This window comes from Talpa occidentalis, unplaced genomic scaffold (genome assembly GCF_014898055.3).
Source record: "Talpa occidentalis isolate TD23 unplaced genomic scaffold, MPIMG_talOcc4v2.1 talOcc4.3, whole genome shotgun sequence".
NCBI lineage: Eukaryota > Metazoa > Chordata > Mammalia > Eulipotyphla > Talpidae > Talpa > Talpa occidentalis.
In genome coordinates, this window is record NW_023603184.1 from 142,019,442 (window position 1) to 142,041,887 (window position 22,446).

The 22,446-nt window shown below is 42.7% G+C and overlaps 1 long non-coding RNA gene across 1 annotated transcript; it reads right to left on the reverse strand.

Moving 5' to 3' along the window:
• Positions 1 to 4,325: 4,325 nt before the first annotated feature.
• Positions 4,326 to 16,502, reverse strand: LOC129146664 (uncharacterized). The gene is made up of 3 exons (XR_008553660.1): positions 16,345 to 16,502; positions 14,325 to 14,392; positions 4,326 to 4,624 (listed from the first exon to the last, which is right to left on the reverse strand). It is a non-coding gene; the product is annotated as an uncharacterized LOC129146664 (long non-coding RNA).
• Between the last annotated feature and the right edge of the window lie 5,944 nt (positions 16,503 to 22,446).

A 22,446-nucleotide genomic window follows, 5' to 3' on the forward strand; every position in this document is an offset into this window, starting at 1 on the left:
ACCCCCCCGTACCTCTGGCCTGTACCCCAGTTCTTGTATGCATAAATAAATAAATCTTAAATCCTATTAAAAAATCAAGAAAAGTATATGATGAAAACCTTTAGAATTCTGAGATGTTTGGTAAGTAAACATAGAATTCACACTGTGAAGACATTTTCTAACCTAAAATATTGGTAGGATGAGGAAGGAATGGATAATGACATCAATATCACCAAGTTTTTTCCATTGTTTAAGCACCATTATCACAAAGTACTCAAGGTTCTGAAGCCACTGAGTTAGATGCGGTGATAACCCCACAAGAAATCTATCTGTAACTCATCTAGGTACTCACATAAATTCTGAAGCATAGCACTGTTAAAAAACTTGCTCAAGGTCATCTGTCCAGTACCTGGGAGTTTCTCAACTTTAACATCATTGGTGTTTTGGATCAGCACTCCAGTCTCTGCCCACTGGGTGCTGATGGAACCCTCCTGCATCATCTTGTGGTAACAGCTGATGTGCCAGAAGGGGCAAATCATGTCCGCCATCTCAGCTGAGAATCACTGCTCTAGTATCAAAAGGTTACTAAGTTTAGGGAGATCTAGCAGAGTTCCTCCCTTAGAGATGGACTCTCGGAAAACAAATGGTCAGAGTAAGGGAGGATCAACTTAGGAGACTGTCATATTCCAAATTATCAAAGCAAGGTCAAAGATGGAAGTTTGGTCATAGAAACAAGCTAAAGACTAATGCGACGCCTGCCATCACAGCTCCATGATGGATCAGGGCTTCTTGCTTTTCAGATAGTAAAACAAGGTGTATGAGTGGGGTCAGGGATGGGGCTGCCCTTTAAGAAGAGATCAGTGACTAGAAGGCAGTGAGAAGAGAAAAGGAGACAGGCCATGATGAGGCAGCACAGCAAGACAAGAGTTGCTCCAGCTGGGATGTTTGCCATGGCAGATGGAAGATAGAGAAGAGTTGTCATCTGAACTGGGTTTAAGGCAAAACTCAATGGTTGTAAGGGACAGAAACCCACTCGAATTAATTCCAATTGAAAGGGAGATTTATTTTTAGGCTCTAGAGCCCTCACATAAATGAGATACAGCTGGGAATGGAGCTGCAGGCTGGGGAGCTGCCAAGGACCATGTTGCTTTTTCTTTCAGTGGCTGCATTATTCTTCTCTGCTGGATTTTGCAAGCATGCTCTTTGTCTGGCAAATAGACTTTCTTTGCTCACTCTTGGATTCGGATCCTCTATAACTTGATCTTGTACATAACTTTGGATGGACATGATAGTGACTCCAGAATAGACTCTAGATGAGTTTTCACACAGCTTTCTAAGTTGAATTAATTTTGTGTTATTTATCATATAGTCAAATGATTTCAAGGAAAAGAATCTGATCGGCAGTGTCTGAGTCTCCTATGTACCCAACATTTTATCCAGCTGAGAGTAGGAATGAGAACATATGATATAATGCAGACACCTATACCTGGTTCTTTAGGCGTCCTCGTGAGGTGGGATGGATCATGGCAGGTCCTAGGAAAGGGAGTTTGGGAAGACACATTTCCAAAATCTTATCTACAATAGCTTCAAATGATGAGTAGACTGTGGAAGAAATTAACTACTGGAAGTGGGAAAGACAAATAGGTATAGAAAGGAGGTATTTTACATAAAAATTACACAATTTTTTTAGATTAATTTAACTCTCAGTTCCAGGGATGATTATGTAGTCTGGATTTAGTTAAAGGCTTGTGCATGGGACTATTCAGTAATAACTTTGGAAATATCGGGTGGCAGTGAATTTTTGAAGGCATTAAGCAGTAGACTGAGGCATTTAGACTTTTCAGGGTGCCTGAAATATTGAAGGATACACCATGGAAAAATGTTGCTGTGCTTTTCTAGAAAATACTATTTGGTTCCTGGGTAAGCCCTACATACCACAGTCAAGCAGCAGGCTAATTTGATTTTACAGTGTGTTGAAAGGGAAATCAAGTCATAAAGTGCAGTAATCTAGACATAACACAACCAGAACAAGAATTTGCTTAGTAAATTAGTGAAAAAGACTATCTGATATCCCAACTCTTTTGAATAAAGTGAATAGATCACAAGAAGCAATTTAATGAAAAAAATCATGCCAGGAATCCAAGGACTGTTCTACAACAACTATAGACTACAACCACCACCACTTACAGCTTTTGCAGGCGCAAATCTGGGTTAAGTGTTTGTGTGAATGGGACAGGGTAGGTGAATTGAGATTTTATTCATTGTCTAGTAGACATATCTTGCCTTTTTACTTCAGGGCTTAGACTTAGTGAATCTCAGAGTCACAAGACCTTTGGCATTGCTCCAGGGGCAACTCCCCCCACAACCCCACCGGCTCTTAGTCTTTACCTTTCCTTCTCCAATAGCTACTAGAGTCTCCTGGTACCTGGTCTTGCAGCTACAACACAGCTAAGACCAGATGTACCAGCCCTGCGAGTCCAAGGATCATTGAAAGTTCCACCCACAGAGGTACAGATGGCTTAAAGCCTATATTTTTGGACTTCGAGTTCACAATAGAATATCAAAAGTGTTTTGTAAACTACTTGTCTCCAGAGAAAATAAAAATCTACTCTGGATTTAATGAGCCTGCTTCTTGCTTCAAATTTAATGCTAATGGTAAACTGAAAAAGATTTCTGGTGACAGATAATTAGTGATAATGGTGATTACTGGCCTTTATATAGTCTTTCACCCAAACAGATGGTGGAGAGCTTGAAAAATGAATGCTCTAAGGCATAATTTCTCCCCCTTCTTAAATAAAAGTTCCTCTAGGGTCAATGATAGTTTGTATTTAACACACTGCATTATATTACCCATACTAAATAACAATTTCTGGGCAATTCAGTTAGTCTGTTAATTTGCTGAGCAATTAGCTTTAAATGGATTTCTGCCCTGAATACATTACAAATGTATGAGGGCATGTATGCCTTATTTATTTTTCTTATACATTTATTTAACTTTTATAAGCCTCTGTAGTTATCATCATGTGGGGGAATTCCTGGGTCACTTAGTTGGCCCCCACTGTGCCTCTGTGAAAGCTGCCAGTTTCTCATGATGCAAAGAGAGAGAGAGCCAGGTTTGAGATCTGTAGGTATTCCTGGATCCCTGGGATCCTCTGTCTGGATGCATTTTCTAGTTGTCTTTTTTCCTCCTTTTATGTAGTGTTTTAAAGATATAATATTAAAGAGGCATCCAAGTTTGATCAAAATTTATCATATATTAAACCTCGAAAGGGGACATAGACATTCTCCCCTACCTTATCCCTTTCCTTCCCCCTTCTCTCTTGAGAAAGGTGATTTGGGCCTTGCTTTTGTCACAGTCTAGTTCACGTGGATGCTTCATGGTGTGATCTTGGGAAAGTCAGGGTGAATGCCTCCTAGGCCTAATAAGAATGAGATATTATTATTGCACAAGAAGTCAAGTCAAAGTTATGTTACTGGGAAGAATGAATTTCTATCCTATAGTCCAGACCAAATTTGAAGGAAATGAACTCTGTGTTGGTCAATGGATTTAGTCTTACTTGTCAGCAGAGGAGAGGGTGGGTGGGGGAACTGCTGCCTGGAAGAAAGCATTTTCCTCTCTTCTACTCCCCTGTCTAGTTCTTCCTCTCTTTAGAGTCAGCTTTTTAGCTTAAGTCAGGAAACAGCCCACTCCTGTTCACAGCAGCAGATGCTGTTCGACTGCAGGAGCAAGCAGAAGTGATGTGGCTAAGAGTCCGGGACCGGTGACCTGATTGGAACCTGCAGCTTGTAGGATGGGAAAGTCCTTCCATGCCTGGAGCTTCAGCTTCCTCATGCAGGAAACAGGGTTAATAGTTCTCTTGAACATCAAATCCAACAGTCATGCTCTTGGCACATGGCGATTGGCATACAGACCATCCACACTAACTACTAGTATTATTATTGTTGGCACTCAATGCCTGGGATGGTGGAATGTACTTAATTCATTCTCCAGGGTGGGGGGAGGGAAGTACTGGGAAAGGTAAGGGTGTGGGATATTTTTAGGGACAGGGCTAAAGGGAGAGCAAGGACATAGGAGACAAGGGGGAACCAGGTGGGGAGATCCAGGTGGGCATCCTCTGAAAGCTTGAGATGGTTCCGGCTGGGGCAGATCTCCCACCCCCGAAACAGAACCATGAAATCTTAGACATAGCGGGGGAAGGGGACCCAGCATCTGGGCGAGGGCACAATCTTCCATCCCACATCTCTCCCTCACCCGTGCTGCTTTGGAGATAAACACCAGCAACCTAGAGTAAGAACCTGCTGCAGGAGCTGCATATTCAAATGCCATTGGGGCCACAGGTATATTTTAAACACCAGAGGCAGTCAAGTGTAAGACAGCTGGGGTTGTGATGAGGCTCGCCTAAAGATCCTCAGAGTCAATTAAAACAAAACAAAACATGATGTCTCCCGGACCAGATGTTTCTGCACATCTTCGGTATCATTTCCAAGCTTTGACTTAATTCTCCAAGCAGTGCGTAGTGCATGGTGACTTCGGGCAAGGATGTGTGAGGACAGTCGCATAGCTCTGCCTGTCCTTTACCCTCGAGGCCACCATCTGGTCAAGCAGAGGCCTCCTCGTGGGCTCCTGGGCTCCAGAAGAATCGTCCTGCACACAAGGAGTACCTCAGAGGGACAAAGAATGAAAAAGTCTACTCCACGGTCTATATAATCTGCCTTTTCTTCTGGAGGAACACAGTGAGTATTGTCTTGGAACTGCATGGAAGGTCATGAGTGCAATGAGAATAGCCAGGAACAGCAGCTCTTTTATGAGAAGTGGAGGAAAGGATGAAGGTGCCCTGCTATGGAGTCTAGGATTCTACGCTTCCTGACAACTTCAAGCCTCACATTTCCTGTCTGCAAAATAGGACCATTACTCTCCCTGATGCACCCATCAAGGGTGCCACATAGGTGAAAGTACGGTTAGAATAAAACTCCCACTGGGCCTCCCCGGTGGCGCAGCGGTTGAGCGCTGCGAAGCTGCTCGCAGCCTCTGCAGTGCGGGTTCGATCCCCGGCTGCTCCCCGGCCACCGGGCGAGGGTCCCACATGGCGCGCAGACCTCTCCTGCCGCCCGCTGCTCCCCTCAGCAGTGTATTTCGGTCCTTCTGTCTGCTCTGCTCCCCGCTCTGGCTCTAGTGAATTCTCTCACCCTCCCGTGCTTCTGACTGTACCCAGTGCTTGTATAAATAAATAAATCTTTAAAAAAAAATCCAAAAAAAACAAAAAAAAAAGAATAAAACTCCCACTGCCAATTTATTTGCATATTTGCATGTGTGCTCACTGCCTGCATCTGTTTCCATTAGACTTTGTCAACAATCAGCTCCTTTTCTGGAAGTTTAAGTTAGTTCTGAGCCCTAATGATGACCAAAAAAGCTGAAAAAGGATCAATCAAGTCATGCAACATTAACGCGTTTCTATCTCTAAGAGGGGTTACTTTTTATGCATTTTGCTAAGATTGACCAAATTGTCTTGTTTTGTCTGCGTTTTTAATCAATCTTCCTAAACTCATGGAGAAGCTGGCTTTATTTTGGAGGGCAACTTCTGGTAAAATTAAACTAAAGCAAAGATAGTGTTTTTTACTTACAAATATCTTCTTTTCTATTGTTATAAAGATACTCCATCTTTTGTGACATTTTTACTACAGGAAAGTCAGAAAATACAGGTAAGCCCAAAGCTAAGACCACCATCATCCAAATCTTGGAGACAGTGACTTTTAACAGCCTCCATAGCTCTTTTGATTTTTGGGTTTAATACACTAAATAAAATGAAAATGGGAGTATCTTACATGTGCTGTTTTTTATTCCATTTTCACACATTAAATAATCAAAAGAATAGTAAGAAATGATTAAAAATATGACCTCTCCTATCTTGCCTGCTATTCCCCTCAGCAGTATATTGCAGTGTATCTGCCTGTTCTGCTCCCCACTCTCTCTCTCTGGTGAATCCTCTCACCCCCCACAACTCTGGCCTGTACCCTAGTTCTTGCATGCATAAATAAATAAAATAAATCTTTTAAAAAAATAAGAGCTCACTAAAATTCTTGTTTTATATTTATTGCTCCATGCTATATCGTGGGGTGGTAAAACAATAGTCAATTCAATAACAAATTAATCCTCTCAAAAACTCACATTGTGATTATACTGAACTTCCTTTTTGATGTGATGTATTTTCTTTTATTGTTCTTACAAAATGAGCAAACAAAATAAAATTATATCCCCTTTTATTTGAAAATAGTTTGTGGGTGGGAAATAAATATTAATGCCACATTTGAGATGATAATGTAAAATTAAAACATTTTAATGTTAAGTGTTTTGGTATTATCATTTCATTGTTTATCTTCTACTGACAGACTTTTAGAATTTTCCAGTCAGAATTTGTAGGTATTAAGAAAAAGTCTTCAAAAATGTATGAAATGGTAAGAACTTGGTGAATATTCATGGCTGGAAGACAAGGCCATGGTCATACTATCATTTTTCTCACACACATGCACACACACTTTTTTTTTTTTTTAATCTAGGTGAAATCACTGGCCCCAACTAAGCACTAACTGCAGTTTTGAGTTAAAAGATGCAATATTGAGGGCCTCCCTTGGTGGTGCAGCGGTTGAGCGCTGGGCTGCGAAGCTGCCAGCACTACTGGTTCGATCCCTGGCCACCGGCGAGGGTCCCACATGGTGCGACAGACCTCTCCTGCCACGCCCACTGCTCCCCTCAGCAGTGTATTTTGTCAGTCTGCCTGTTCTGTTCCCCGCTCTGGCTCTGGTGAATTCTCTCACCCTCCCACATTTCTGACTGTACCCAGTGCTTGTATAAATAAATAAATAAATCTTTAAAAAAAAGATGCAATATAGAACCCCTAAGGACACAGTATTAGTGAAAGAAGTGTCAACCTCTTCTCTCCATCATGTTTAATTTATAGAAGAAAAAGAAGTTGTGACTGGATGATGAGGTTGAATGTATGAACTCCAACCCTTCCCTCCATCCTGCTTTCTTTTAAGTACCCATTGTTTTCTCGAAGGTTATTATCCACAAATCTGGTGGTTTAGGTCTGAGTACTTTAGAAGGAGATTTTGGGGGAGCTCTCAGGGAAGGCACCTTAATCTGAAAATAAAGAGACTTCTAAATCCTGACAATAACAACTCAGTATTTGTATATCGTACTTGTATAATTTATAAAATTGAGATGTAATCCATGTTCCATAAATTCACCCTTTAATATGAAAAATTCAGTGGTTTCTAGTATATTCATGAGTTGTGCAGCCATCACCAGGATCTCATCTCAAAACATCTCCATCACCCTTGTGCCTGTGAGCAGTGACTCTCCAGTCCTCTTTCTCCAACCCTGCAACTTCTAATCTACAAGGTTGATGCATTTTGTGACATGAATCAAAACTTCATCCTTTTTGGTCACCAAATAATATTCCATTTTATAGCTCACACTCCATTTTGTTTATCCATCCACCACTTGGTGGACATTTGAGTTTATTATTATCAATTGTGATTATTATGAGTAATGTTCCTATGACCCTGTATATACCAGTTTTTGTTTGTAGATGATATTTCAGTATTATGATGTGCTTTCAAGTCTAATTTGTGCCTCAGAAATACTTTGTGGATAAGGCAAGTCATGTTATTTCTAGTTTCAGGTAGGGAAACAGGCTCTTGGAGATAATTGCCTGGTATGTGTTAGAGTTAGCACTCAAATACAATTCTATTTATAAGAATAGCTTAAGGAATGTCAAAAGAAGTACACTATTCCCAAAGAAAATGAAATGTGTTGTTTATTTTTAGTTTTGTGCAAAAATGGATATATTTACTCTGGCCAGTTGAAACAGCAATGCCTAGATTAATTTACAGATCCCAGATCCCAGAGGCAAAGGTTTCCATAAAAAGTTATCAAAATTTCTTAAAACAAAATTATACCCAGGCAGTTGTGTGGGTACAGGCCATTTTGTTCTTTGGTGTTTCGTGATTTACTTTCAAGGAAAAAAAAACAGATTGTAGCTGTTCACAGTTCTAATGGTTCACCGAAAGAAACAGCTCCAGCTTAATTTTTCTTCTAATTACCATGCATCTTATCTTGGAGACATGTTTATGATTAGATTTAAATCTTAACAAGTCTATTAATATTTCAGTTTTGGCATCAGACACATGAAATAGTATTATTCATGCAAATCTTGCTGAAAGCTTCTGAGTCAAAACTTGACTAAATTAATATAGTTCTTTTTTGATCATTTGAGTCATCATATATTAAAGTTTTGCAAGGGACTTTGGAAACATTTCAAACTTATCCAAAATCTGTGTTCTGGTCTGTGAACTGAATACCTCCTCCCCATCTGCTCTCCTAGAGCCAAAAGCAGCATCACCAATAACAAATAACAGAAGTTTAACAACAAATAAATTCCTTATCAATATTTTCCTGCTTGGGATGGTGTTAACCACACCACATTCCTGATAATGACTGTGTTCCCTTGCCTTTCTCTGGCTTGCTAAGGTGAATAACTCCCACCTTATAGCAATTCTCAGATTCTACTTATCATCCTGTATTGAAATTATTCAAGTGACTGTGGTCTGTATCAGACCATGTGGGTCTTGAGGGTTGTGTGTTCTGTCATTTGCAGCATTCAACAGAATAGTCATATAATACATTTTTTTGTTGAATTGAATTGACTTTTTAAGAGGGTCTCAAGAACTCCAAGTTCTAGCTTGGACTGCTAGAACTTGAATTGTGAAATGTGATCAACTAATACTAACTGATCCCTCCTAGCTAGAACTGAACTGGACTTAAAAGATTAGTGAAGTATTTTGCACATAATTTCTATAATTAGGAAGTTCTATCCAAAGTCTATCCAAAGTAGAAATCAAGTGAGACAAAAGTAGGTTCAAAATTAATATAAAGACTACCCAGGTATATGCATGTAATTAATGAGATATCCATGTGTGGGATAAGTAAAAGGATAGTGGGATTTGGTCATGGTATTTTATTGGGACTGGGTCATCATGTTAGCCAACTTCACAAGGATCAATCAGTCCTTTCAACATGAAATTATTGAGCAATTACTTTGAAGGTGGAGCCAGCAAGACTTCCTGACTGATTAGATGTAGGTGTAATAGAAAATGGAGTCAAGAATGCCTCCAATGTTTTTGGCCTGAGCCACCGGAAGGATGGAGTTGTCTTCAACCAAGGTGGGCATCTGTGGTAGAGCAGGTTTGTGGGAGATGATCAGGAATCAGTCCTGTGTTGTAGGCAGGCACTTGGGATACCTCTCTGAGCAAAACAAGCAAAGGTTCCAACCTCTGCCATTACATTCTCATGGAGGGTGGGGGCTAAAGGTGTGATCAATAAGAAAATTACATAGATGTTGGAAGGAATGAGAACTAGGAGAAAACATAGAGCTGGGGAGGGGAACTGGGAGGTTTAGGTGAGGGTGAAGGTGGAATAAGTGTTTGGAACAAGTGTTTCAAGCAGAGGAAACATTCAAATATCCTAAGGTAGACAGCACTTGCCAATCCTTCCTGGGAATACTGGGAGTGAAAAAATGGTCAGAAAAGAGTAATTCAGAAAGAGTCGAGGAGATTCTGATGGGCCAAGAGACCAGATCCTGGGACATCTGGTAGGTCAATTCTAGGACTTTGGCTGGTACTGTTGCTGTTAAAGCAGGCACTCTTTGGAAGGCTTCTACCAGAGTGCTGGTGACAAGACTGACTTAGGTATGGAAGGAATTGCTCACCTGAATGGCTAAGAATAGAATCCAGGAAGGTGCCATAGACTCAGGTGGCAGCACGGAGACTTTAAAAGATGCCAGTGTAAAAGTGCAACACCCATTCATGATAAAAGCCCTTGAAATTCTTGGGATACAAGGAACATACCTCAACATCATAAAGGCCATCTATGACAAGCCAACAGCCAGTATCATTCTCAATGGTGAAAAGCTGAAAGCAATTCCATTAAGATCTGGAATAAGACAAGGATGTCCACTCTCACCACTGCTTTTCAATATAATACTGGAAGTCCTAGCCAGAGCAATAAGACAAGAGAAAGACATCCAAGGAATCCAAATAGGAAAAGAAGAAGTCAAACTATCACTATTTGCAGATGATATGATAATATACATAGAGAACCCCAAAATCTCCACAGAAAAACTAATTCAACTCATCAATCAATTCAGTAAAGTGGCAGGATACAAAATCAACACGCAAAAGTCAGTAGCCTTCCTATACACAAACAACAAATCTGAAGAAGAAGAAATCAAAAAAACCATCCCTTTTATTATCGAAACAAAAAAAATCAAATATTTGGGAATAAATCTAACAAAAGAGGTAAAGGACCTATACAAAGAAAACTATAAAACACTGTTAAAAGAAATAGAAGAAGACATAAAGAAATGGAAAGACATCCCTTGCTCATGGATTGGAAGAATAAACATTATTAAAATGGCCATCCTACCAAAAGCAATATACAGATTCAATGCTATTCCAATCAAAATTTCAATGTCATTCTTCAAAGAAATAGAACAATTATTGATGAAATTCATATGGAATCACCAAAAACCCCGAATAGCCAAAGCTCTACTGAAAAAAAAAGAAGGAAATGGAGGCATCACACTCCCAGATTTCAAACTATACTACAAAGCCATAATCATCAAAACTGCATGGTATTGGAACAAGAACAGACATACAGACCAATGGAATTGAATAGAAAATCCAGAAATAAACCCACAGATTTATGGTCAACTAATCTTTGACAAAGGAGCAAAGACTATGCATTGGAGCAAAGAAAGTTTGTTCAATAAATGGTGCTGGGAAAACTGGGTCGCTACATGCAAAAGAATGAAGCTTGACCACTACCTCACACCATACACAAAAATCAACTCAAAATGGATTAAAGAACTAGACATAAGACCTGAAACCATAAAATACATAGAAGGAAATATAGGCGAAACACTACGGGATTTGCACATCAAAGACATCTTTACAGACACATCACCCAAAGCAGTGATAGTGAAGGCAAAGATAAACAGCTGGGACTACATCAAATTAAAGAGCTTCTGCACAGCAAAAGAGACAATAACAAAAACAAAGAGAAACCCCACCAACTGGGAGAACATTTTTTGTACCCAACACTAATGATAAAGGACTGATCACAAAAATCTGCAAAGAGCTGATGAGACTCAGCAACAACAAAGAAAATAATCCAGTCAAAAAATGGGCAGAAGAGCTAAAAAGAAACTTCTCTGAAGAGGAAATGCAAATGGCCAACAGACATATGAAAAAATGTTCAACATTACTTGTAATCAGGGAAATGCAAATCAAAACTACCATGAGATACCATCTCACACTAGTGAGAATGGCACATATTAAAAAAACTAGCAACAACAAATGTTGGCGAGGGTGTGGAGAAAAAGGAACTCTTCTGCACTGTTGGTGGGAGTACAAACTGGTCCAACCACTATGGAGAGCTGTGTGGAGATTTCTGGACCTACTAAACATAGAGCTTCCATAGGATCCAGCAATTGCACTCCTAGGTATTTACCCAAAGGACACAGAAACATCAATTCCAAAGAACACCTGCACCCCTATGTTTATAGCAGCACTGTTTACAATAGCTAAGCTTTGGAAACAACCCAAATGCCCAAAAATAGATGACTGGATCAAGAAGATGTGGTACATATATACCATGGAATATTACTCAGCATTCAAAAAAGATAAACACATGCAATTTGCAGCAACATGGATGGCGCTGGAAGGGATCATGCTCAGTGAAATAAGCCAAAAAGAAAAAGAAAAATACCGGATGGTCTCACTCATAGCAGGAATCTAGAAAACTTAAATAAGGGACCAGGAAAATGAATATAAGAAAGTGAAAATCAAAATCAACAAAAAACTATGAACCAGAGACACTTTTTGGGGGGTGGGGGGCGGGAAGGGAAGGATTGGGGTCAGAATGGGGCTTTTGCAATTGTATGGGGAATATAAAAATAAAATTTATTATTTAAAAAAAAAAAAAGATGCCAGTGTACTAGTCTTACGGGGCCAATGTAGCTAGTACAAGAGAGATTGAAATCTATATATTTTGAAAGTAGAGCCAACAGGATTTCCTTACAGATGGCATGTGGGGGTGACAGAAAAGAGAATCAGAATGACTCCAAGGTTTTTGACCTTAACAACTGGAAGGGTGGCGTTGCTATCAATAAAACACGAACATCAGTGGTAAAGGAGTTTTGTGGGGGAAGATTAGGAGTTGTTTAGGGCATATTAGCCTTGAGATGCTGCTTAGACATCCAAGTGTTACAAGAACTGTGGGAGAAAAGAGGTCTACTGGAAAAAATCCTCAGGGGAGAGTCAGATGATAGCTAAAGCAAGAAAAAGAAAGGGCCATTCAGACACAGCCTGAGGACATAAGGATTTTACAGGATTTTTTTTTTAGGATGCACTGTGACTCGCAAAGGGCCATGTAGAAATGGCCCCAGGAGCTGGGAGGGATAGAAGATTCGGTTGAATAAGGGCTATGAGAGTTGTAAAGGGGTCAGAGTGAAGAAGATGCCAGATGACCTGGCATCTGGGCCAGATGAGGGTAATTGACATACACAGAGATAGGAGGAATAATGAGATTCATCACAGAGAATTCAGCAGTGGTGGCGAGACTTTGAATGTGAGGAGGGAGGGAGCTAAGAGGGACACCTGGGGCTCCCTTTTAATGCTGTTGGAGAGAAGGCGGTCAGAGCAAGATGCTTTCCTTTGACCATTGAGGACTTCTGCCTTGATGCTCATGCTGGCACCCTCTACTGGCTCCTGGTCATAGGGTAGAAGGCCTAGAATATTTGAGAACATTGTATTTAAAGCAGGAGGCTGAGCAATGTGGGGAGAGAGAAGTCATGTGGGTGTTGTCATTAAAATGTCTATGATTGTTATATTAATATGGAAGTACAGTGTCATCATAATCTAAGTAAAATAAGTTTTACAAGAACTTATTTTGAAGGTACTAACTGGCAGTCAGAAAGCTTAAGTCAAGTCCATTTTTTTAAATTTGCCAGTTGCAAGTTTTCTTGCTCTTGGTGTATTCACTTTTCATACCTTTTAATATTGGTATGATGATGTACCCTCTCTCACAGAGAAGTGAAAAATAAAATGTGATAATGCATGCAAAGAAGTAGCATAAACAAAAGAACAAAAAGTATCATAGAAATACAAGGTGGTATGATCATAATGAGAAATGTTGAGTCCCTGTATATTTATTCTGTGAATACTATCAGAGTCTCAAAGCACAACTGAAAATATTCAGCACGTTGGGGCCTCCCTGGTGGCGCAAGGGGTTAAGACACAACATATGAAGCAGTCTGCAGCCTCTGCAGCATGAGTTCAATCCCCCGGCCAGGGAGCTACCCACATGGCACAGCAGACCTTTCCTGTCTCGCCCACTGCTCTTCTCAGCCTGTATTTCAGTTGATCCGCCTGTTCTGCTCCCCACTCTTTCTGGTGAATCCTCTCACCAACCCCCTCTCCCCTGCACCTCTGGCCTACATCCCAGCTCTTGTATGCATAAATAAATAAATCTTTAAAAAAAAAAAAAAGAGCCATGACTCACAGCCATGATACACCTTGAAGACACTGTCTTCTCTATTTGTGTCCATTCTCTATGGTCTTGCTGATTTACCCTTAAGTTTTGTCTGATGAATGCAGTCAAGTTTTAATCTTAAATATATTTTCATTGAAAAATAATGTATACCTGAAAAAATGCCTACAAAAAGCTATTATTTTAAGAAACTCTCCAAAGTAGGGTAAACGATTTTCAGGTTTTTCTGCCCTCCCACCATTAGGATTGCTCTGCCTGAGGGGGCACCTGCAGCTCGTTACATTGTTATAAGTTATGTGTTTGCTTCTGTGGGCCATGGCAGTAGTATTGAGATATTCCCAAAGAGAAGCAGAAGCAGGAGAGAGAAGCCGAGAGAGAAGACCACCAGAGAAGCCCAGAGTGAAGACTTGCTGGGGGCTTGGAGGCCTGTTGGTCTCCTGCTCCTGCCCTCCCCAGTCGCTGCACTACATGTGAAAGCACAATAAAAGCCCGAGAAATCCACCGAGGGCTCCAGGACTCTGCTTTATCTGGTCTGCTGTAATTATACAGATCTTGCACTGTGGCCTTCCTGCCCCTACAGTCTACCTTACATTTCTCATGATATACATTTCTCATGATATAGTTTCAAGTTTATAGTTTATAGCTGGGAATAATGCAGGGAACACTGTAAAAAAAAAAAAAAGAAAGAAAGGAAAAAGATAGAGGAGAAAGTGTCCAATAAATTCAAGGGTCTTACCTGAGAAGCAGAAACACAGTTCATGCAAAACCCATACAATGTTTGTGGGATTATGTGTCACTAACATCCTGGAAAAAAAAATACTGTAAGCCATGGATCTGCTTATGGTAAGAGCTGTTCGTCAAAACAAATGAAACCATTTTGTTTGCAAGTGCAAGGAAACCCAACTCAGATTGATTTAAATGATGACATCATTGGCTGCCATAACCAGGACCCAGACAGAGGTCAGGTTTTCAGTTCCCTTAATCTCCATCCCCAGCACATTTCTCAGCCAGCATATCTCAGTCTCCGACTGGACCTCTCCATGCAGCTCCATCTTTATGCTGATAGTGAATGGGATGCAGCAATTTCAGACATAAAATACATGAACAAAGACCAAAAAAAGAAGAAAAGTTTCCAGAAGCTCATTTTTTCCTCCCCAATCACTGACAAGTGAAATGGATTTATCCTTCAGCCAGAGTTCTGTTTGGAAGAGCTGAGGAGCGAATGACTGCTAGATAAACAGTGAGCAATGTCCACCTACTCTCTTTCTACTGGATTTTGCAGAGGCTGAATGCCCTGTTATACTCATTTTTAAATTTCTGGCATCTGTCATGGTGGCCAGTACACAGTAGCTGTTCAATAAATGTCACCGATAAATGAGGACCCAAAAAGATAGCAAGCCTGATCTATATTTGTCCTGTAGTTTAAAAGTTCAAATAATTTCTAATTTCCTGAAATTAAAAAGGAAGGCATTTATAGGAGTATCCTATCTAGAGAAGACAGAGGAAGACAATAATATACTGTAATCAGGACTCAAATTACATAGGATTTTACAATAGACCAGATGTCAACCATTTGAATAACATTTAGCAGTAAACAGATATAAGTGCCACATTTTTTAAATGAACAATTTGGATCCCAAATCAAGTGAACTCCTGAATTTCACACAAAGGAAGCGTCCAGATTTTTTGCCTGCATTAATAGATTAGAATTATTTAGCTTGAAGATGGGGGGAGGGACTATTGGCTTGGTTATTTACAAGTATTTCTAGATTCTGTGATTATTGGGATTGAGAACTCCAGGACTCAAGATAGATCAGTAAGCACCGGGTGCAACTTTTCTTTTACTTTCCTCACAAAGTACAGAGAACAATTTAAATGTTACCAATGGCCAGCACTGGGTTCCTGTGAGTGGGAGGGAACAGAATATTAAAGAATGCTTTGTAGCAGCCTTTTGGACCCTAATGGGCCCAGCCTACACGCTGCTGTTTGGGTTGAGGCCTATTTCATTGCATCAGCAATGCTTTCAAGTTCTAGGCCAAACTCTTGATAAAGTAAACAGTTTAACAGGTGGGTGTCTTGGGGAGACACCCTCTGTACTTCATGGCAACAGGTTCAGCACTTCCTCTTCAAATCTGCCTCCTCATCCTGATTCAAAAGAAAACAAGGCCTGACTCAACTGAGTGTACTTTCAGGACTGTTGATGGAGGTGAATGGTGACTGCTGGTCTAGGTCTCGATGCTCTAACAAGAGGTGGCAAATTTGGGGGGGCTGGCAGAATGAGTGTGGTGGGTTTTTTTTCTCTTGATAATGTTTGGGTTTAATTGACCTTGGATGAGGCATGCTCTTTTGCTTACTCTCTAAGTCTTCCTGATTCATGTGTTTGTATTACCTGCCCTGCCCCTGACTGTACTGACCTAGCCACCCCAGATTAAACCCTAGGAGGAACTTGACATTGAGGCTAAGCTTCTTGAGGTGAAAAAGGGGAATTCCGAGGGAAAGAGTTGCCTTTTCACTATTTAGAGTAAATGTAATCATTGTTTCCAGGACTGTGTTGAAACTGATACAGAGCAGGAAGGGGCACTGAAACTGGCCAAGGACACTGCCCAAATAGTTTGTCGCTCACTGTCTGAGTTCTTCACCAGCACGCACATAATTGCAAGTCTACTCAGTTTCAGAGAACAACAGTAATGGGATTTATTTAACACACCAGGGAAAAACAAAGAGTTACTGAGGCCCCAAATGGCCGCTTCTCTCACCTGAAGCAGTATCCAGTGTTTTAAAGTCCTCAACACAAACACTGAGGGCCTGCAGCACACGGCAGCCAGACTATAGGCCGGGAGCCAACTCACGAAGACAGCAGAAGACACAACAGGAGATGCTCCCTGAGCTGCCGAGATGCCCCAGCGCAGCACCAGACAAGCGACACTCAAAGCAGCAGCTGCAGCTGCCGAACTACCCAATAAAGGGCCACACTCACAGCTCAGCAAGGGGCCCGGCTCTGGGTCTTAGCTTTCTCCACCAGCCTGTAACAACAGCAGAACCAGGAACAGTTTCAGTCTCTTGGCTACCTGCAAAACCTCTTAACTTTTCCTCTCTGACGTGGGCTACTGGAAGCCTCTCCACATCCTTCAAGGCCCACAACAGCCTTCTGGAAGATTGGCATGATTGGGGCAGAAATTCCTGACCTGGGAAAGGCTGAAGATCCTAAAATGCTGAAATCCTGAACTCCGATTGCAGGAGGCAGCTTCTGTAGTCCTTTGTGTTTCTTATCAGAGTCTCCACCCCCACTGATAGTTTGTTCACATTTTCCCTGGGGCGCTCCTGTAGGGGCAGGATAGGCACAGTGCAGGCTATCTATGATCCGCAGGCAGGTAAAGGAGGCGTCCTGGGAACTCTTGGTGGGTTTCTCAGGCTTTTATTAAGCTTTACATGTAGTGTGGCAAACAGGTATACGGCAGGCAGGGGTCCAGGAGGCAGGTAGACCTCCAAGCCCCAGACAAGTCTTCACTCTGGGCTTCTCGCTCTCCCTTCTAGCTTGCTTTCTCCCTTCTCTCTCCTGCCTCTCTGCTTCTCTACTCTTGGTGACTATCTCAACACTCCTCCCACGGCCCACAGAAGTAAATAAGACAGTTTGCAACAATTTAACAACTGCAGGTGCCCCATCAGGCAGGGCAATCCTAATGGTGGGAGGGCAGAAAATCCTGAAAAACCATTTAACCTACAACCCCCTTCCAGGTGGTGTCACTTATGACAGTCTTTGGTTCAGCCACAGGTTACAAACCAGCCTAGGAAGGGCCTCCAAGAGGGTTATCTCCACAGGTCGCTCTAAAGAACTGTGATGTTGGATTGATGTGTGACTCCAATTAGTTTCCTGAAGTTACCCTACAAATGGGGTTCATCTCAGTTGTTTCTTTCCGAGTATCTGATTTGGAGAGAAGAATTGTTTTCTTTTTTTTTTTAAAAAAAAGATTTATTTATTTGTTCATACAAGAGCTGGGGTATAGGCCAGAGATGCAGGGGTGAGAGGATTCACCAGAGACAGAGCAGGGAACAGAACAGGCAGACTGACTGAAATACACTGCTGAGGGGAGCAGAGGGCGCGACAGGAGAGCCACGTGGGTTGCTCCCTGGCTGGCCCGGGATGAAACTCGTCCTGCAGAGGCTGCAGATTGCTTCATAGTGTGGTGCTTAACCCCTTGCGCCACCAGGGAGGCCCAGAACTGTGTTTTTTGTCTATTCACCATGCACTATGGCATTAGTGCCTCTCCCCACCCAAGCCTGTATTCTCTAGCATTAGAAGTTGCTTCCTTTCCTTTCTTTCCATTTTCCATATACGTTGCCCTGGTGATTTCTCTGCTTTTATCCTTGTGCACCTGTTCTTACTATCTTACATTCCTACATCCACTTAGCCAGTATTTGTTGAATAGCCAGTATGTAGCTGATGCAGGTGTATTAACCCTGACTGAACTGGTAGAAGCTACTTTTGGGTAAGGATCTCTGAAAAATGAGAACTATTGTTGAAAGTCATGATTTAGGGAGAAAGTCTGCTCAGGTTATTTGTGATATTTGTGATTGTGATATTTACTAATGATCCCAACCTTCTTAGTGCCTTTGGCCATGTTGCCACAAACTAGGTCAGAGCCCAGGCAGTCATCTAATTTTTTGAAGGAGAAAGTGCAAGGAGGTTAAGGTAGTGAATCTCAGAGAGAGTATCCAGTGGTGGGAGGGAAAAAATCTCTCTGTTCAAGCACCGTCCCCTGCTGTTCAGAAGATTGACTGGCTTGTGTTACTTGACAGTTATCATTCTCCTTTTCTGTTAAAATGGGGGCACTAATATCTACCTCATAGGATCCATGGATGCATTAAGCGCAATTGTGTGTGTGTGTGTGTGTTAAATCAGCAGAACATAGTTTCAGCAAACACAGTCATTGTTCTGTGGCACAAAATGCATTGAGGCATCATGCTCGACCCTTGTAGGCACTTAGGAAATATGACTGTTCCCTTCCCACTTTCTGATTTTCCTTTGTCTTCTTACTCTCTATATATTCCAAGTTTAAAACATGGGTGGTGAGTTATAGCTTCTCTCTTTCATTCAGCAAATATTTATTGAGCAGAGTTAGGAAAATGAGTAAATCAAGCTATTTTTCACTTTCCCCACAACAGATATCTCATACCTTGATCTGGTCTGTTTTCCTCATTGGACATCTAGCAAACAACAGATGGGCCTTGCATCTGCAGCAATGTATTGGTGGTGTGGCTGTGGACACTTAGCAGTGTAAAGGGGCTAGGCAGGGAGTTACCTTTCTGCCTCGTGCTCTGTCTGCCTACCTGTGTATGGGGTCCCTGTCTCAGCATTAAACGAATACAAAATCCGCAGAAGGCCCCCAAATTCTTTCTCTGTCTGCAAGAGCTGACAGTGAAGCTTCCTGGCATGGGATGGTTGCATAAGCAGCTACACAGTGCCAGGTTCTGAAGACAGTCTTGAACAAGACAGGCAAGGTCTATGATCTGAGAGATTGTATCCTAATGAAGGGAGACTAAACAGAAACAGGTAAGCACCTCCACATGCTAGGTCATTTTAGACAGTGCTCAGTGCCAAGTGAAAAGAGAAAAAAGAAGGTAACATGAGGAGTCAGGTAGTTGGGATGGGGCAGGGACACACGGATGAAGGCTGTTTTCGAACTGTTATTCTACGATGCAATCTTTAAATGTGTCATCAGAAACATAAATTTGAAGGCAGTGAGGAAATAGCAATAGAAAATGCAGGAAAAGAGAGTTGTGGGCAGAGTGTGTATAAGCAACCTGACGGTGAGTCGGAGGTGCAGAACCCCACCGCCCCCAGGTTTTGGCCAACAAGAGAGAGCAGTGGTGACGGTGGAGAGATGGGGCTCTCCAGGGCGCGCAAGAAGCTTGCACTTAGATCTGGATATGACAGGAGAGTTTTGAACGTTCGGACGATGTGATCTGATTTATGTGTGATGAGGAGCATTTATTCTGCTGTCTGGAAAGTGGCGGGGGGTGGTGGGGGGGGGAAGCGTGTCCAAGGAGCATGGCAAGGGGCGGTTAAGTGTCACTGCAGTGACCCAGCTAAGACATGACCGTGGCTTGGCTGAGGGTTTTGGCAGTGGAGGTGGAGATAGAATAGGATGGATTTGGGGCATGTTTTGGAGCTGAGCTGGCAGGACCCGCACAGGTGGATGGGGTGTGAGAAGTGAGAGGAAGGGCGGGATCAAGGATAATCCTGGGTTTTTTGGCTGAACATTGTTGGGAAATTCCGGGTTCTCCACTGCTCCACCGTGTTTGAAAAGGGAGCACCTGGCATGTGTTGCACAAGACGAGGTCATTCAGGTCTGTGTGTGCCGTGTTGGACAAGAACGTGGACAGGGCGATGTCAGATTTGGCAGGACTGGAGAAGAGATGTTGGTCAGTTTGGGAATACTTGAGGCTTTGTCCTTTCCACGACCAGTGATGGGTTACTTTGTAACCTGGGCTTCATTTCACGTCCTATTATCCCAATTTCCATCCTTACTCTTTGGCTCCAACTTCGGCAGTTCAGCAGAACCAGAACCACCTCCAGGCATGGTGCGTTCTTCAGGATTGACATGGGCGCTGGCTCTTTCAGTCCTGTTGTAACAGGGTGGTCCCCAGGAAAGGGGGAGGTTCCAGGTTTCCTGCCCCACCCAAGGGAGGGTGGAGCTGAGCAGGGAGAGAAGAAGATGCAGAGGAGACTGAGGAAGAAAGGAAGCAGGATGGAGCCAGAAGGAGACCTGGAGGAGGCACATGGAGCAGAGAGACACGTGAAAAAAACCACACTAGGTGGCGCAGCGGTTGAGCGCTGGGTTGCGAAGCTGCCCGCGGCCTCTGCAGCGCCGGTTCGATCCCCGGCTGCTCCCCGGCCACTGGAGGAGGGTCCCACATGGCGCGCAGACCTCTCCTGCCGCCCGCTGCTCCCCTCAGCAGTGTGCTTCGGTCCTTCTGCCTGCTCTGCTCCCCGCTCTGGCTCTGGTGAATTCTCTCACCCTCCCGTGCTTCTGACTGTACCCAGTGCTTGTATGTATAAATAAATAAATCTTTAAAAAAGAAAAAAGAAAAAACCACACTTGCCTTTTGGTCGTGGACTGGGTGACACAGATGTGGGTGAGCCCCATGGGGAGGTGACAATGGTGGTTTTTGTCTTGATTTTGATTTTTCTCTTTTCCCTCCAGGCTTGTCTGGTTGTTTCTGATTCTTTTCTGTGGGTCCCCACTGGAAGGTGCTTTAGACTTGGGGCAGGCTTTGGGGCCTTGCTCTGGGCCAATCCCATTTGGGTGGACTTTTACCCACGAGGGGATGGGTCACTTTGGGTGCTTGATTTAGAAACTCTATTCTTTGCCTTTTTTGTATTGTTTACTAATTGTATTAAAGTTCCTTTTCATTAAAGTCTCATATGTTTTGTGTTGATGCCGTGGATGGCAGAACCTATTTAGGGCAAGCAGGTTTGCGGGGTCTGGGGCGTCCCTCTCCCTGCCCTGTAACACTGTGTGTCCTGACTTGAGGAAACTGAAATGCATTCCTGGCTGCCTGTGCTCTTGAGCACGGGGCTGGGGTGCTAGAGCAGGGCAGATCCTACTCACATCTCCTTTGATGAGGGTCCGAGGGGAAGTGGCTGTAGCCACGGTCGTCTGGGTGCTGACACCTGCCAGCAGGGCTGACTCTGGGAAGTTGGCATGGGCTGTGCAGAGTACCTCCTCTGGAGTGCTTTTGTTTCAGGGTAGAGAGAGGGGCAACCCAGCCTCCACAAACCTGCCTGCTCTACATAGGTCCTGCCATCCGCAGCATCAACACAAAACATATGAGACTTTAATGGGAAGGAACTTTAGTATAATTAGGAAACAATACAGGAAAGGCAAAGAATCTAGTTCTAAATCAAGCACCCAAAGTTACCCGTCCCCTCGTGGGTAAAAGTCCATCCAGTGGGGATTGGTCCAGAGCAAGGCCCCAAAGCCTGCCACAAGTCTAAAGCATCTCCCAGTGGGGACCCACAGAAAAGGGTCAGAAACAACCAGACAAGTCTGGAAGGAAAAGAGCAAAATCAAAATCAAGACAAAAACCGCCACTGTCACCTCCCCACAGGGCTCACCCACATCTGTGTCACCCAGTCCAGGACCAAGAAGCAAGCGCAGTTTCTTCACGTCTCTCTGTTCCATGTGCCTCCTCCAGGTCTCCTCCTGGCTCTCCATCCTGCTTCCTTCCTTCTCAGTCTCCTCTGCAGCTTCTTCCCTCTGCTCAGCTCCACCCTCCTTTTGGATGGGGCAGGGAACCTGGAACCTCCCCTTTCCTGGGGACCACCCTGTTACACTTTCAGGAGGATTCCTTATCTTCTGAAGCCCAGCTGCCTCACCTGTGAAAATGGGGCTAGCAATTACCATTACGTCTCAGTCACAGCCAGAATTGACTCGAGAAGGCTGTGAAGAGCCAGAGCAAGCTTGACTCGAAACCTAGACTCTGTCACTCAGGTTCTTTCCCAATCAGATTTTGACATTGAAACGTGTTTCTTAACTTCCCTGTGCCTCAGTTTCCCTATCTCCAAGAAGAGGGTGATAATGGTACCTACGCCAAATGGTTATTGTGAGAATTGAGTGCAATATTTCATGTAAAGTGTTTCAGACCATGACTGGCATTTTCCCTAAGGGCTTCTGGAAGTGTTGTTTATCTTTTCCCAGTTTTACAGAGAGATAATTGGCAAACATCTCTGTAGAAATTTAAGGAGTACTGCATGATGATTTGATTTACATCTATAGTGAAGTGATTACCACAATAGGTTCAGCTAACATTTATCTTCTCCTTTAGCTACAATAAAGAGAGAAGAGGAGGGAAAG